The 14,191-nt window shown below is 41.4% G+C and overlaps 1 protein-coding gene across 2 annotated transcripts in view; it reads left to right on the forward strand.

Annotated features, from left to right (window-relative positions):
- Positions 1-14,191, forward strand: part of ADK (adenosine kinase) — a 259,891-nt gene that overhangs the window by 211,007 nt on the left and 34,693 nt on the right. The gene's annotated exons all lie outside the window — the stretch shown is intronic.

A 14,191-nucleotide genomic window follows, 5' to 3' on the forward strand; every position in this document is an offset into this window, starting at 1 on the left:
AAACAATATATCACAAGCATGTTCTATAGCTCAGTGGTATATATGTGTTATAGGCTGCTTCTTACAATGCAAATTGAAAATATTGTTTTAATTGAGTTTTATTCTGATTCTATGACTTCAGTTTTATCTGCTTAATTATCTGTGCCATAGACAAAAACACATATGACAGCTGCTGAAAACAGTCTAGTTCTTTTCAGTAACAACAATGAGGAAATAAATTCTAGCCTATCTTGAAGTGAATTTCCAGTTGCTTTTTTTTTTAAAGCAGAAAATTGCACTTTCAACTTTTCCCACTTGGCAGCTTTTCAGTCCTCTGAGGAACAAGTTAAAAAAGGTGCTCTGGTGGGGATGAAATTATGATCTATGACATACCAATTTAAGCATTGCAAATATGACTGTCTGCCTCCGACGCATTCTTTAATTTTGTCAATCTGCACTTCATGACTAAACAGTACTGTAGCTTGCTACCCTATTGGGTAGTGGGGGAAAGGCAGGGGGGAGCAAAAGTCCATGACTTGCTGCAGTACAGAAGTGTACTCAGGACGCAAGCTCTGTAGACCTGGATCTTGGTATGTTCCCTCAGCTTCTTGTTAGACCAGACTCTCTTTGTGAGTCTGGAAAACGTGGTAGCTGCTTTACCGATGCGTTTGTTTAGCTCGGTATCGAGAGAAAGAGTGTTGGAGATCGTTGAGCAAAGGTACACAAAGTCATGGACTTACATAGGACTAGTTAGGGACAAATCATAGTAAGGAGGGGTGAAGCAAAGAAAAGATTTCATCAAACTACTGGAATTCAAGAAAGTATATGGTTTCCAGAGGTTGCAATGGCTTAAGCATGGCTCCTGCAGAAATGGATAAACTTACAATTTTTAAAGACAAGTCAGTAAAAACTTTTATGGACAATTGAAAACCATTCATGGACTTCCTGTGCATTGAGGGGAAAATGGGCCAAATAACTTGTGGATTTGATGAGTAGATAGGGGATTTAATTTTTATGTTTTTCTAATTTTTCTTTTTGTGTTGAAAATTTACTTCTTAAAAAGTAGTAGACTGTTTATGTTTGATAGCTAATACTTTGTATGATTTTGTAGTAGAGCAGAGAAATGTAGTTTGAGATCTCTGCTCTTGCCACACAACTTGCAATATCTTTACTTTTTAATTTTTTGTTTTTAATAAAATAAAAAAAGATAAAAAGCATGGCTCCAATCTAATTCCAAGGTTTCTGCAGTTTGTATTCACCCATAGTTAATGACTATAGCACCCAAAGAGCTATTCAGTCAAACATAAGCCAATAACATAAGTGTTGTTATGACCTCTTATAAGTTCACACTCAACAACTCCTGATTATCCAAGCATCACCTGAATCCTGATTGGCTACCGTGCTATTTCTGGATTGTTAGCTAGCTCCTTGTCTTTGCTACTTCTACTTTGTAAGTTGCTCAGCTCTCACATTTCCAGAAGTTATCTCTAACTTGTCCAACCAGGTCTCTTCCCTTTTGCATTCCTTCTTTGAGCACCTTTCCATGTCTGCCAGTTTAGCTCCAGTCCTGATTCCTATCTCAACTGTCCAACATGTGATCATACCAGTTCAATTCCAGCTTCCAATTTCTTTTAAGGTTTAATTTCCTGATACTGTATTGATTCCCTGTCCTTAATTCCAAACATTCGTTTCACACTTGCACTTCACGCTATCTACAAATGTGACATTTACATGAGAATCACAGCAGATTGGTAGAATTGTACAGGCCCCAGAGGTGCTACTAGACAACTAATGAATGTGTATGCATTTTAATCAATGCACAATAGGCTTTTGAATCTTGACTTTGTACAATACTCACAGACAGTAATGTATTTTCCTGCACTGTCTGTGAGTATAGTTCCCCCCCCCCTCTCAATCTGGTTTTGTCTTAAGCCGCCTTTTAAAAACATGGGCAAGAGTTGTCTCTCTTCTTAAATGAATCTGTGACTATTCCTTCTGGGAAGATTCTTCATGATTTGAACTATCTCCACTGCTTTGTATGGCTGACTGAACCAAAATGATATTAGGTAACATTTGTTCATTAGTAGCTTCTTTCAGTGCGTATTTGATTCATTCTCCAAGCTAGAACTGATAAGATATCCATTAATCCATGGATATTCCTTTTTGTAATTAGGAGCTTATTTAAAGACTGACATTTTCTAAGCTGTACTGCTTGTTCCTTATGGAAATGAAGTTAAATTAGGGAATGTACTTCCCCTTTTAAAAATATGCCTGATAAATTCAAGATGGATAGAGAAGTGTATGCCACAGTGTCAGCTACATAAGCAAACATGATAAATGTTAAGTTGGTTTTGAGCCCAAGGATAAGCTGTTCAGCACACAAGCATAGCTGAATCTCTTTGCCGTGTTGTTATTCGTGGCAGCCAAATAAATGTCAATAATAAAAGAGAATTAAAGATTTTCATTTCCCAGAGGCAGTTCCTCTAATACAGCTTGATCTTCCATTTCATTTGTAATTCGTTCTTGTGTCAGGACACAGCCATTCTCCAGGCTGCATGTGACATGAAGTCGTTTAATAATGATTAAGAACATAAAAATGCATGGCCTGTGGGGCAATTCTCAAAAGATATAGCAATTTGTTATTTTTGCCCCCATACATCTCACACACCTTTCTCCTCTTGCATACGGATATTTCTCCATCCCCCCCCCCCCACACACACACCTTGCATTTATAAAATAGTTAATGAGGGGAGGGAAAATGTTTCTTAACATAAGCCTATAGTAATACATGGAATGACATCAAGAGTGTTAACATGCTCTTCCCCATGCTAATGAAGGCTTTTGCTTTAAATTAAGTAGTGGAAGGATTTTCTCTCCTCTAAAAGCAACCTATTTGGGTACAAAGTCTGGTCTTTGTCTTGTAATTCTCAGCAAACCATTCAGGCAACTTCACAGTGGGCAGCATGGTTTTCTCAGGAGCCTTTTTCAAACAGTTTGGTAACTTATAGTTAGTGTTTGTTTCCGGTGAGTAAAATAGGATTACAACCTTACTGAACACTTTGGGCTTACTTCTAAGAAAAATAAACCACCGTTTTCAAACACCTCTACTTATGCAAACTGATACTTGCCGACTCAGAAGTAAGCCCTATTGAATTCAATTGAACCTCCTCCTGGGTAAATGCATTTAAGGTTGCAGTCTCAGTGAATGTTGGGTGTTGAGAGGAAATGGTTCTAATGAAGGCAGCTCCGGAGTTGTGCTCCAAATAATACTCTTTGCTCATTTCTGAATAAGAGTTCTTCCCAAAGCAACTCCAACAATTCGTGTATGGTCACACAGGAAGAGTAACAGAAAGTATCTCAAAGAGAGAGTTCCTTGCCATGGACATTTTTAACATCAGGGGGTTATTGGGTGCTACTGATGGTCTGCTTTTTCAAGACTAGCATTGATAAGACCTCAGATTGGCACAATTCCCTGTCTTGTCTGCAAGACTTAGATATGTTGATTGAGTGCACCTGTTCACAAAAGCACTACAGTTAAAGTGGGGAGGAGATGGTGTGAGGAGTCTCCATGCTAACTTCTGTTAAGGGTTACTCAACCTCTGCTGTCCATTAGTTTTTGGCAAAACAGTGGGATCAGCTATGTCAGAATAAAGTCATTGGCAGGACCCTGTGGGGTCACCTAGTAGAGCTGGTTGTTGCATTAAATGTACAGGACGACTGAGTCATGAAGCTGTTCATCTCTCTCGTAAGGGCTTTTGCATGCTGGGAGCCATATTAATTTACAACGTTTTGGGATAATCTTGTAAGAAGCATAGGATAGTGTTCTAGAACCCACATCAGGGAAACCTCAGTAAATTTTCTTAGCATAAAAGCTGAAGAGCTTAAATATGATCATTGTTAGAAGGGCATGAACCACTAGTATCAGCTGGGCTTGTTCAGTTTGCAAATCATGAGGAATCATTATAGAAGGTTTGGTAGCTCAGTCACATCTAGGACAGCCTGCTTTCAGAAGCATGGGAAAGCAGGTACCTGGAAGATGCCTAGTATGTGGAAGGCACTAACAGAAGCTGCTGGGGCATGGTGAGATGCCTACAAGGCCAGCACAGGCAATATTAGGATTCCAAATCCAAATCGGTTTCTTTTGACTTCATTTTTCTGTTACAGCAGTGTTACCTCAAACTTAAAGCTGTGTGTATGGGTGGGCCAACTGCAGTATGCTTATATAAATTAGACAGAGGTAGACAGGTTAAGCCATTTCTGGTCAACACTGCATACACGTTCAAATGTGTATACCTGTGGGCTGAGCAGAAATGGTTAAATATTTGTAAAAGCTTCATAAATATAGGAACAACAATGGAATAAGGTTCTTCTATTAATGTTTTCAAGAAGAACGAGGATGTAGCTGGAAGACTTTAGCTTTATGAGATGCCCTGCTTTAAGATATTTGACTTATGGGGCCTCATCCAACTTTTAAATTCTGTTGTTGTTTCTATGTGACATTTGAGTCAAAGTTAACTTTGTGCTTTTCTTGGTTCTCAGATGGCAGAGAATTGTAGTTATTGAATGCATTCCATGTTTAGATTATATATTTTAGCTTTTGAAATCAAATGGAAGCCCAATCCAAAGCATATTTACTTGGAAAAACTCCACTAAGGCTGCAATCCTATATGCACTTATCTGGGAGTGAGTCCTGTTGAACTTAGATGTGCATAGAATTGCACTTAAAGTTATTTTTAAATGTATACAACTACTTTTTTTGTAAACATCTAAAAATTTGTGGACAAATGATACAAATGTGTATTTGGAAACATGTACCCTTACGGTGAGCCAATCAGAGTCAGAACTGGCTGCAGCTTCTTTTTTTGAGTGTAGTCTCAGGGTTTAACTGGGTTTTTCTTTGCACAGTCTGTGAAATGGCCCTCATTCAGCATTGAAGTGTAGTATAATAACTTGCAAGCAGTTGTACTTGTGTAGATGCTTATCTATCAGCTAAATGGTTTGATCTTTCTGTTTTCCTTCTAATAGGGCCTCACTCATACTTGAGCTTAAGTGTGAATTTAAGTGTATTTACTCAACTCATACTTGAGTTTCAAGTGTGTTTACTCCACTGTGAGTGAGCAACATTTGTGAGAACAGCCAGGTGAGAGAGTACTGTGTTAGAGCTTCTTGACGAGACCTGGCATGATACCCTTTACTATCTTTGTCTTTCATTTTCTATATAAGATATGGTGCACTGCAGGTAGAGAGGAAAAGAAAAAACAGTAGAGAAAGCAAGTAGGTTTCTAAGTGAGAAGTATTCTCTGGGGAAAGAAGCTGTCAGTTCTTGATTTCTCTCCCTACTTTATTCTGCTTAGAATGCCACTAGCAGCAGGACAGCAAAGAGAAAGGAGATAGTGTGTATATGAAAGAAACTAAAGAGACCATAAGAATATGTGGATCTTTTTCCTGTGTCAAGAAGGTTATTGGTCCCCATTGCTTCTCCTAGAGACAGATCCTAGCAAATCTGAATGTGTTTATTCAAGGTTTTTTTTTCCTGAGCATGCATTCAGTGTGTGTTAGGGTTACTTACAGTGTGTTGGCTGCTTACCAGTTTCTCATCATTGGTAGACAGAATATTTCTCAAGCTTGCCTTGACTTCCTGGGCTCTACCCACCTCTATGTACTGCACTATTGACCATCATGCTGTTTGCCATACGCATAATAGACTTCTCTGTAGATTGTTTTTGTGACCATGGTCCTTTATCCCAAAAGAAAAAAAACACAAAGCAAAAATCCACTATTCAGGATCCACTTTGCTTTCTACTTTCTTCAACCTCTGATCAATTTGTTGATTGTGTAACTTATTAAAAATCCTGGATTTAAGCATAGTAAATGTTATGTTGGGAGAAGTGATAATATAAGGATGCTCCCAAATTAATATGGCCACAAAATTAATAATTTAGGTGCAGTCTTCCTTCGATTCCTTGTGTGTAAAGTCCCATCAAACTTACAGAGCAACCTTATGCATGTCTACTCAGAACTAAGTCTCGACCTTGAAGCAGCTGACAAGCTGAGCCGAGTTATTCCACCTGCTCTGAGCGTGGGAGGATGGAGGCCAGAATGTGAAACCAGATCAGAAAGAAACATCTGAAATGTTGTGGTTCTTGAAAGATAGAACCTTCTTTCAATTGTAAAAATCCCTACGGGGATTTAAATAGCCTGCCTATGTAAACCGCCTTGAATAAAGTCTGAGGAGAAATCTGATGACCAAGAAAGGCGGTATATAAATACCTGTATTATTATTTATTATTATTAATGAGGCTTACTCCCAGGACAGTGTACATAGAATTGCAGCCATATAGGAGCTTACTTCCAGGTAAACCTGCCTGGAATTAGGTTGCCCATCTGATTTCAATGGGTAAAATAGTCTAAGCTCTAAATCAATGAATAGCATTGAGTAACTACAGTATTTTCTTTCATTTGAGAATCAAGAAAAGTAGGATAATAATTTCTTAAAACTTTTTATTTGTGAGATAACCATTTTATGTGATGCTTTTTAGTTGTCATGAAGGTTGGCAAACTGAAATATAGACACATCTCTGTACACATTCATTAAAATGAATAGGAACTATACAAGAATTCAGTACTGTTCTTGCAGAGCTCCTCTTGTGTCAGTGGCACTTGTGCAGGAGAACTTCGCAGCAGATTTTGTTTAGGGAGTGATTTTCACTTTCTACCTGAGGTCCTGAAATGTCTGGAGACTGCTCTTTTTACATTGTGGAAGGCTGCTCCTCATTGTGGAAGTAAATATATGTTGTGTCCTTGAAATATTTTGTTTCATATTAACCCAGGTTTTTAGAAACCATGTATATTTTCTGACAGCTGGAGAATCTGAGGCAGGATCTATCTAATCCACAGCAAGGCTTTGCTAAGAATCCAGAGGGGCTGATGAGCTCTTGGCATGCAAATAGCTCTTAGCAGAGGTCAGTAGATTTCTTTTGAGAGATTATATCACAGTCATAGCATAGCAGACTTTTGAAAGCTTATCTCTGAATCAGAGAGGCATTTATCCCAGTTGACATTATTGGCATGTTATACCTTCCTGTTGAAGAAAGCTTTCCATGAGTGCTTATGTATTGGAGAGATCCCAGAAAACCAAACTTTGTTTTAATTTCACTGTTATGGGGTTTCCTATCAAATATTTTAGAAAGAAACATACATCCTGGTTAGCCATAACATTTTTGTGTAGAAGTGTGTATAAGGAGATATGTGACGTTCTAAAAACTAAAAACAGCTCCTTCTATCCAAACGACTGTTTTCTAACTTTGCCTTTCTTATGTTTTATGATATATAATCTGTAAATACTGTATTCATGAAGTTGGGAAATCTACTTCAAAGACCCTAGGCTAATTTTTGTTAACCTCTTCAATTTTTTAAATTTTATTGTTAAAGAAACTTTTAGAATCTGTCAATAGCATAGGAAATAAATTATAATCAAAGGTAGGCAATAGTAGTTTTCAAATATTTGATTGTGTGTCTGTCAGTACATGCTTTCTATGCGGTGGACAGTGTAATATAATAATAATAATAATATACAGTATTTATATACCGCCTTTCTTGGTCTTTATTCAAGACTTTATTCAAGGCGGTTTACATAGGCAGGCTTATTAAATCCACGCAGGGATTTTTACAAATTGAAAGAAGGTTCTTACTTTCAAGAACCAATACATTCAAGGTGTTACACTCCGATCTGGTTTAACATTCTGGCCTCCATCCTCCCACGCTCCGAGCAGATGGAACAGCTCAGCTGCAGCTTGCCAGCTGCTTCAAGGTCGCACGGTGCCGGTGGCCTCGAACTGGCGACCTTGTGGATGTTAATCTTCAGGCAAATGGAGGCTCTACCCTCTAGACCAGACCTCCTGCCCAGTGTACTGGGCTGTTATAAGAACATAAGAACATAAGAACAGCCCCACTGGATCAGGCCATAGGCCCATCTAGTCCAGCTTCCTGTATCTCACAGCGGCCCACCAAATGCCCCCAGGGAGCACACCAGATAACAAGAGACCTCATCCTGGTGCCCTCCCCTGCATCTAGCATTCTGACATAACCCATTTCTAAAATCAGGAGGTTGCGCATGCACATCATGGCTTGTACCCCGTAATGGATTTTTCCTCCAGAAACTTGTCCAATCCCCTTTTAAAGGCGTCTAGGCTAGACGCCAGCACCACATCCTGTGGCAAGGAGTTCCACAGACCAACCACACGCTGAGTAAAGAAATATTTTCTTTTGTCTGTCCTAACCCGCCCAACACTCAATTTTAGTGGATGTCCCCTGGTTCTGGTATTATGTGAGAGTGTAAAGAGCATCTCCCTATCCACTCTGTCCATTCCCTGCATAATTTTGTATGTCTCAATCATGTCCCCCCTCAAGCGTCTCTTTTCTAGGTTGAAGAGGCCCAAACGCCGTAGCCTTTCCTCATAAGGAAGGTGCCCCAGCCCTGTAATCATCTTAGTCGCTCTCTTTTGCACCTTTTCCATTTCCACTATGTCTTTTTTGAGATGCGGCGACCAGAACTGGACACAAAACTCCAGGTGTGGCCTTACCATCGATTTGTACAATGGCATTATAATACTAGCCGTTTTGTTCTCAATACCCTTCCTAATGATCCCAAGCATAGAATTGGCCTTCTTCACTGCCGCCGCACATTGGGTCGACACTTTCATCGACCTGTCCACTACCACCCCAAGATCTCTCTCCTGATCTGTCACAGACAGCTCAGAACCCATCAGCCTATATCTAAAGTTTTGATTTTTTGCCCCAATGTGCATGACTTTACACTTAACTGACATTGAAGCGCATCTGCCATTTTGCTGCCCATTCTGCCAGTCTGGAGAGATCCTTCTGGAGCTCCTCACAATCACTTCTGGTCTTCACCACTCGGAAAAGTTTGGTGTCGTCTGCAAACTTAGCCACTTCACTGCTCAACCCTGTCTCCAGGTCATTTATGAAGAGGTTGAAAAGCACCGGTCCCAGGACAGATCCTTGGGGCACACCGCTTTTCACCTCTCTCCATTGTGAAAATTGCCCATTGACACCCACTCTCTGCTTCCTGGCCTCCAACCAGTTCTCAATCCACGAGAGGACCTGTCCTCTAATTCCCTGACTGTGGAGTTTTTTCAGTAGCCTTTGGTGAGGGACCGTGTCAAACGCCTTCTGAAAGTCCAGATATATAATGTCCACGGGTTCTCCCGCATCCACATGCCTGTTGACCTTTTCAAAGAATTCTATAAGGTTGGTGAGGCAAGACTTACCCTTACAGAAGCCATGCTGACTCTCCCTCAGCAAGGCCTGTTCGTCTATGTGTTTTGAGATCCTATCTTTGATGAGGCATTCCTCCATCTTACCCGGTATGGTTGTTAGGCTGACCGGCCTATAGTTTCCCGGGTCCCCCCTCTTTCCCTTTTTAAAAATAGGCGTGACATTTGCTATCCTCCAATCTTCTGGCACCATGGCCGTTTTGAGGGACAAGTTGTATACCTTAGTCAAGAGATCTGCAACTTCATTCTTCAATTCCTTAATAACCCTTGGGTGGATGCCATCAGGGCCCGGTGACTTATTGATCTTTAATTTATCAATGAGGTCTGAAACATCTTCTTTTTTAACCTCTATCTGACTTAACTCCTCAGTCAGGAGGGGCCGTTCAGGCAGCGGTATCTGCCCGAGGTCTTCTGCCGTGAAGACAGATGCAAAGAACTCATTTAATTTCTCTGCCATCTCTAAGTCTCCTTTTATCTCCCCTTTCCCTCCCTCACCATCCAGAGGGCCAACTGCTCTCTGGCGGGTTTCCTGTTTCTAACATATTTGAAGAAGCTTTTATTATTCCCCTTAATGTTGCTGGCCATGCGTTCCTCATAGTCTCACTTGGCCTCCAGTATCACCTTCTTACATTTCTTTTGCCACAGTTTATGTTCCTTTTTATTCTCCTCATTAGGGCAAGACTTCCATTTACGGAAGACTTCCATTTACTGTTGCTGACCTAGGAGCAAGGGGGACACACAAGTCACATTCCTTCTCTGCCATGAAGTCATTGCTTGATCTAAAGCAGTAGCACTTCCATTTTGTTACGCTAAACATTGCTTTGCAGAAAACCACATTTTCTTATCCAGCCACCACCACTGATGCTTGAAAAGCTTTTGAAATGAAACTCGTATGCTGCAATTACTCTGTATAATGATCCACCAAAGCCATATGCTGAGAGTCGGTCTGACTTCTCAACAATGTTTAGGGTTGGAGTCTTGCCATAGTAATTGAAAACAGCCACAAGCCCGTGTTAGCCTTTGCTCAGTACTTCTACAGGTGATTGCGGTGGGATGTAGCAGAAAGGATAGCCTTTCTATTATTTACTGCTTTAAAAAAAAAAAGTGGATCTGGCTAGTTCAGTCCTGAAAGAGGGACATAGCCAAATAAGCATATTCTCCAAGTCCTCTTTCCCTTTTATGCTCTTCATATCAACATTAATTCTCTTGAATGAGCACAGATTTTTTCTCTTTATAATTTTTGCAAACATGGCTTTTCTTGTCGAATGTCTCAAGAAAAATATTTGGTTTATATCCTTGTCACCTCTTGCCTGGAATTGCTACAGCGTTCTCCTGTTTGGTCTTCTGTTGTCTTATCTTGACCCATTTACTTCACCACAGAATTTTGCCACTTAGATCATTCACCTCTCTCATTGTTCTGACCACTTGATGCCCCTACTTATATTTTAATGGTACTGTCTTGTCTACTCCAAATCCAGCACAAAGTCCTTGTCCTTAGCAGGCCAGCCCACTCATGGCTGATTCAACCAGTGAACTGGAGGAGACAACAAACTAGCAGGGGGTGCCCATTTCCATTGTCCCTCCCAGCCTGCTGCTTCACCCAATCACTGCCCCGTTTTCTCGCTTGCTGTCCTTGTAGAGCAAGTGAGAAAAGGAAGGGCAGGCTGCTGTTGGAGAAGGAGGAAGAGGCAGCCACTGCAATCCTGTTCCCAATAGCTCTTTAGCTGTCGGAAAGGAGATTGCCACCTTTCTTCGCTATCTCTCCTCTGCATCATGTCTCCCAAGATCCTCCCTGCCTGGTCAGTTTTGAAGGTGGAGGAGCAGGTGGAAGCAATGGGAGAATGACATATGAGCCAAAAAAAAAAGAGAGAGAGAGAGGTGGAATTTTCGTACTGCTTTGGATGCTGGTTTGGCTTGGGCTGGTCCTCATCTTTACCATGAAAGCCCTCCATGTCTCCCCCCCCCATCTCTTGTATATCTTTTCTTGAGATATTCTAGTGATACCCTCCACCACCACCAGCAGTTCAGCTGCTGCTGACAAAGGAGGGGGGATTTTCAGTGGGGGCACCTTATGTGTGGAATTCCCCACACTTGGAGATTAGGACAGTTCCTTGTACTCGTACTCCTTGTACTTGTACTCGTACTCTTGTACTCGTACTCCTAATTACTGTACTCGTAATAAAACTGAGACCACTCTCTCTAAAGCTTAGGAGAGACATCGGCTCAGGGAAGCAGTCCTGTGAGAGGAGAAGTGGATACTTTGCAACCACCACCCCCCTTCTCAAAATAGCCCTGAGGCCATAAGGGAAGGCCCAGCAGGCAAGATATGCAAGATCTTTGTAGGTGGACAGAGAAAGGCAAACCTGAACCATAACAGAATGGTTCTGTGAGTACAACAGAAGTTATATCCCCCTCAGCCTGTACTTCAGGATGGGAACCATTACATACCCTCCCCCCCCCACCACACACATGTGATCATTTTGTTGGACTAAAATTGAAGCCAGTGTGTCATACAATTATCTATATAATTTATTAGAAATGTATTCCCCCTTTATTACATTTGCTCTGTGGTGGTGATTTTGTTCAAAGTAAGTAACTAATATTTTAAAAGCTGACTTGTATAGCTAGTTTCCTGAAAGATCAATAATATGTTGCAGTTAACATTTTTTCCTCCTTATAGGGATACAGAAAGATCAATGTTTGTGGTGCCTTAGGTCATGATCAATTCTTTTAATAAAACTTCCCTTTTTACCTTTGTATACTTTTGCTTTTATTAATGAGCATTTCTTTTTGTTTCACACCATTAATGGTTTTCTGATAATGTCATACTGCCCAAGGTCAAGGCTAGTTTGAACTTAAAACTCTAGTTACCAGTGATTAAATCTGCTGGTTTGTCTTACCTGTTAGAAGATGTTCAAATGTGAACACAGTTCTATTTTGAAACTCATAGTTCCTGTTTTTTGTTTGCTTGACTGGGTAATGTTTCGAAAGAAGGCAATTTGTGTCTTTATTTTTTTTCTTAATAAATAGCTGTCTAGTACCAGCAGTAAAATTCCAAACTATAACTGATGTACTAATGAAAACCAATTCAAACAGTGGTACAGAAGTGTACCATTTCTATATGTGTATACCCTTAGCCAAATATCTGATCGAGAGCATTGTCCTATCTTGTGCTGGAAACAGGCGGGCCAGCAGGACTGCGCTGTATCCAGCGCAAGTTTGGGGCTGAATGCAGGCTAGCCCAGGGCAAGGGGAAACGTTTCCCCTTACCCTGTGTTGCGCTGTAGCAGCCCCAATGGGTCTACTCGAATCTGCACCACCTGAGGAGGTGGCGCAAATCAGAGCAGTCTGGGAAGCCCTGGGCCATTTGGGAACGGGGTCAAGATCTGGCATAACTACCAGGTCCAAGCCCTGCCTCCTGCTCTCCCCTGCCCGCCCACGGTCCCACCCGCCGCCAGTCCTCCCCAACCCAAAACGCCTCCCTCCCGCCCCCTCCCCACCCTCCCCATGCCCCCCCAGACCCCCTGCGTCAGCCAAGCTCGACCAAAACAACTCACTTCATACCCAGGGCCTGCTGCGGTGCAGGGAGGCTGGTGCACATTTGTACGCCAGCCCGTCTCCCCTTTGAGTGGCACAAAACCGCTTTACGGCACTTTTGCAACACTCACGGGCCGGTGCAAGGGACTTGCATCAGCCCAAGTACCAGGTAGGATTGCACCATGATTCTTCAAAAGACATTCTATAGTGATAAAGTATTGGTGTCCTGGTTTATGATTATGTGTTATGCTTTAGAGAGGTACTGTTGACCTATCTTGCTCCAAACTAATAATTTTGCTAGACAGAAGAACCATCTATAATACCTTGATTGGACAGTAACTTGGAGTTACTGTCCCCTGCAAACACTCACGCAGGCTTGCTTTGCTGCCTTTGGGATGTGATCCATTGAGATCAATTGTCATTGTATTTTTTAAAAAATGGCCATTGGTTCAGGTTAAGTGAATTCTTAAATTCTTTTGAGAATAACTTAATAGTCAATTATTGCTGCTGTCACTGATTTTGTTCATCTACATAGTAGATGTACTATGTTTGAGTACATCTCAAACATTGAGTACATTGAGTACATAGTTTGAGTACATCTCCCCTCGAAGTCAACATTAAAAGAAAAGTTTCTGTTTCCAGAGCTGTTTGTAATCTGTTTTATCTTCATATAGTCTTTTGATTGGTCCCCTTAGTCTCTCAGCTGTTTACTTGCTACTGAACTCCCTCTGCTCTTTCTCATTTCTTCTTTCTCCTTCTGTTTCAAAATTGAGTACTCTCAATTGCTATGTCATTCTCTACCCCTCACCTTCTAGTTTGCCTGGAAGGAAAGAGGGAGCAATAGCACTGTTTGCTAGTTGGTTGCCACCAGGGAGGAAAAGAAACGGGACCATAGCTGCTCATTCACCTACACTCTCACTTGTTGAACTCCTAAAGGAATTCCAACTCTTGACAAGTTGAAGACCACAGATTTAAGTCATTGGCTTTGGGTCACTGCTGGAGCACCATTCTATCTTGCTGTTTTTGCTAATTAGTATCCAGCCTGTGTCTCCCCACCTCCTTAGTGAGCTGTCCATGGTCCTGCTCCCCTGCCTGAACTACTTAGGATGCGCTCAGCAGAGACTCTCATCTGTACCCCTTGTGACCTCCAGGATGGAACACAATGGGTAGTTTGCTTTCCAGACTTGACACCATAGAGCAGCCATTTTCAACCACTGTACTGTGGCACACTGGTATGCCGTGAATGGTCTGTAGGTGTGCTGTGGGAGTTTGGAGAAGAGTCATTGGGGGGGGGAATGTGAGCCCCCCCACCAACAGCATGGTGTGCCTTGTCAATTGTCAAAAAACTGATGGTGTGCCTTGACAATTTTAGTACCTTG

Source organism: Tiliqua scincoides, chromosome 3, assembly GCF_035046505.1.
Source record: "Tiliqua scincoides isolate rTilSci1 chromosome 3, rTilSci1.hap2, whole genome shotgun sequence".
NCBI lineage: Eukaryota > Metazoa > Chordata > Lepidosauria > Squamata > Scincidae > Tiliqua > Tiliqua scincoides.